The sequence below is a fragment of the Trematomus bernacchii genome, unplaced genomic scaffold (assembly GCF_902827165.1).
Source record: "Trematomus bernacchii unplaced genomic scaffold, fTreBer1.1, whole genome shotgun sequence".
NCBI classification, from domain to species: Eukaryota; Metazoa; Chordata; class Actinopteri; order Perciformes; family Nototheniidae; genus Trematomus; species Trematomus bernacchii.
In genome coordinates this window covers 12,374,775-12,378,900 of record NW_022987313.1, presented here as the reverse complement: position 1 = coordinate 12,378,900, position 4,126 = coordinate 12,374,775, and positions in this window count along the sequence as shown.

Here is a 4,126-nt window from a genome sequence, read left to right as displayed (position 1 = left end):
TGCACCGTATGGTGATATTGACCCTTCTATATCTTAACGTATTTTTTGTATAATAGTTTTTATTTAATTTGTTGGTTGTTTTTCTTACATTTTATCTTATTTTACTGTGTTTATGAGTGCACCATGTAGACAAAGACAAATTCCTCGTATGTGTAAACCTACTTGGCAATACACCTGTTTCTGATTTTGATGTACTTGTACTTTACTTCAATATTTCCATTTAATTCTACTTTATACATCTATTCCACCATATTTGATAGGGAAAACCTGTAATTTCACTGCACTACTCCACTCTTTAAGTCACATAGGAGTCAAATTATTAAAATATTTTACATAAAGTCAATCAGTAATAAGTTAATAAAGTAACTTTTCCACCTTTGAGTAAAAGTAATAATATTCTGTTAAAAGTAAAAGTCCTATAATCAAAATGTTACTTAAGTAAGTACCAAATCTAAAAGTAGGCCTACTCATTACTCAAAGTGGCCATTTTCTGAAATATATATATATATATATATATATATATATATATATATATATTATATCACTAGAGTGTATTTAGTGATGCACTGTCTATCATTTTAATTTTGCAGCTGAGAAAACATTGAACACTTTTTAAATCTCCATTCATATTAGTACATTAAAGTTGATGAGTGGATTTCATTTTGGTATTAATAAAATGTACCTGCAATAGTAACTAGTAACTCATTTTTTGTTTTTTTCATAAATGTAGTGAATAACAATTAAATATATTTGCTGCTTAAATGTAGTGTAGAATTACAAATTTGCATAAAATGAAAATACTCAAGTAAAGGACACGATCCTCAAAAATACTTGTGCGGTACTTGAGTAAATTAGTTACTCTCCAACTCTGGTAGCGGGCAGCCATTTTAACTGTGTCATATCAATTATTTTGTAAAACCTTTTTATAGACATCTCCCTCTAGCTAACATTATGAGATCTCATTACAGGGAAAGTACAGGAACTAATAACATTAATTACGGTTTGGTTCCACTTAAGTGTGCCAGTATCTTCTTGCCACTGAGCCAGCAGCATGGAGGCTACCAACACTCTGACTGTGGCACACCTGGGTGGAAAACAGCCATTATTAATGTTATTAGTTCATTTACAAGTCACAGAAGTGTTTGGTTTTACTCTGTGTTTAGACAGCTAACTTTTATTTTGCTTCAAGGTGTGCCATAAAGCAAAAGCTTGGCTTCTGATCTGCTTGACATCACAAATATGTTTCCTTTCTTTAGTTGTAGTCAGTTAAATGCTGCCCTAACTGAAACATAGGAAATTAATGTTTTTTTCTTTTGTAATTTTCTTTGTTTTGTTCATGGCATACCGTAAAGCAATTTGAATTCATATTATGCATGAAAAGTACAATACAATGTATTTGTTTTATTTGTATTGTTTTGTTTTGTGCTTGTTCTCCTTTGTAGCTTCTTTTTTCTCAATGGTGAATAACACTGTTTTGGGTTTTCTACCATATTTATGTTGTCTTATATAAAACTTTTAAAATATTATAGTATAAAACTGAAGTTTGAAAAAGTGCTATATAAAAAAAGTGTAATATAACATTGTCTTGTGAATACTGAATACAAATATCTCAAAGTCCAACATCTTTCTTTGACCTCTTTCACACAAAAAGGTAAGGGAACCACAGCCTTGGGCTAATTCGTCAATCCTTCAATCCTTTATTATATATTCATTAAAAATGTACAAAAATAGTTAAAACACATTGTTTGTGGCCTCCTGTCTAGCTCCACTAAAACCACCACAAAGCCATGCCTGGAGGCTATCTGTTTAATAAAATGATTATAGCAGGCCTTATCTGCTCAAAGTAAGCTTTGGCAAACTCACAGTTAAAATAACATTTACCTTTACCTTTTAATTTAACTGTCATGATAGGAGTGAAATATTATGGGCCATTTGAAATGAAAACCAATTATACAACATCAATTATTATATTTAAATTGAAGGAATCCCAATATCCTACCAGCCACATATTTATGGGCCTGCGTGCTGTCACTCAGCAGACTAAACCAAACACAAAGCAACCTATGTGACCACATGAAATGTCAGGTGCACTGAGTCCATTATGCAAAGAAGGGTTTTCACACATTGTAGCTCCAAAACCCAGTTGGGATATCACTGTGTACTCTCGAGCGAGCTACTTTACCAATGTAAATATTTAGCCAGCTGTATAAATGGGTGTTGTGTAAAACCTGCAAACTGAACTGGCACTGCACAGAAAGAGCCAAACAGAAAAGGCTATGCCAAACATATGAGTAGTGAAAAATACACAGCGGATTGTTTTACCTGTTAATGATGGCAAAAATGTAAATCAAGGGTAAAGAAACTCACTACAAGAGACTGACTGTAACCTGTGTGTTGGCTCCCTCTTATGGTGTGTAATATAGCCCAGCTCTTTATACAAACACACGCACGACACACACACACAGTCAACATGTTTGAAAAACAATACTCAGCCCCTCCCTGTCTCCCCTTCATTACCCAATTACACTAATACACTCATCCTGCTTGTAATGAGTGTGCGGTCTGAATGATAGCCATCCTTGTTGTGTCTTCACTTACCCCACACGGACAAACACACACATACTTTTGTTTGTTTTCTGATGGGTGGATTTTCCTGACTGTGAATTACAAGTGGAGACCATGTCTCAGTGTTCAGCAGAAAGGGAGAAGAGACTGTCTGAGGCTGAAACATGACACTTTAATGATCTGGACAGCATCCAATAACAGTACACCCCCGCACTTTTTTTTTTTTTTTTTTTAAATCTATTGCGAAACTTTGTCTGCAATCAGCCCTGCAGAATAGACTTGTTTGTGCTTCAAAACAGTAGGGACATGGCTCCAAAACACCATCAAGCTGACAGCCAGAGGCAATGTTAGGGGGGGGGGGTGGACACCCACATGAGACATTCCTTGGAGACGGAGAGAGCTGTAAACAAACATGTTTTGGCCCAGGGGTTCCCAAACTTTTCTATATTTTTGTATCAGTGAACTGCGAGATTAACTATAGTTTGACCATGAACAGTCAAAAGTCATATAATAGTTCTCTTTTTCTGTTTGCAGGGGAGCTCATGGGACCTGAAGGTCACTGGGCCCCTTTGTTGGAAACTTGGGCTGATTTTACTCTGCAGGTAAACAGCCCATCTAGGGATTTCCCCCTGAATAACTGACACACATGCCTTTTTTTCTGATATATTTTCTGAATTTGTCTTAAATCTGGAACATGGTTTGATACAATGTAACTGGTATTCATAGTGACGTTAAAGTAGTACATAATTCATTAATGTTTATGTCACTGCAGAGAAAAAAAATTACAACATCACGCTGATTCTTGCAGAAAGCTGGAACAGAGCTGCAATTGTTTTTGTTTTCTAGGACATGATTAAAGTTATGAATTTTGGTTTATCTTCATTTAGCTGCTCCAGTTTCAGGGTGCAGATCAATTGAATGTGGCATCAATGTCAGTCCTATAAAGAGAGCCTATGAAACTTATGTAGACAAATACCTCTTAACTCAGTGTCCAAATTACTCTCATGGTCTTCCTCAAATGACTATGTTGCTTATTTGTCTTCTGGTACATTTGCGAGTTTAGCATCTTCGATGTTGTGTTTTCACTATTCTTTATAAAGGGATAGTTTTGATGCTTTCTAGTGATGGTTGCTTGATAGCTCCTATATGCAGAAACAGACTGGAGTACTTAGAGGAAATTCACTGCTGTGGATGGGAGAGCTGCAAAATGTCCCAACTTAAACCAATATCAGTTGAAGTTTATGCTATATTTAGAAAACAGGAAACTGAAGCCCTTATCTATGCTATCTTCAAAAGCCACCAGACTACATTGACAAAAAAAAGATGTAACTTTACCAGGCTGGTAGAAGTGGCTGGTTCACTGTTCATGGATCTCTCAATGTGTGTGCATTATTGTGGAACTTGATGATTTTAAAAAAGTTTCATTTTGGATAAATCAAAATTAAAGAGCAAATTCATGGACATGGCGGCTACCAGTAAGAAAGGAATAAACAAAGTGGTATAGGATATGAACATGGAAGTAGTAAAGTAAGGGTTAATGACAGTCAAAACACTTACAGTT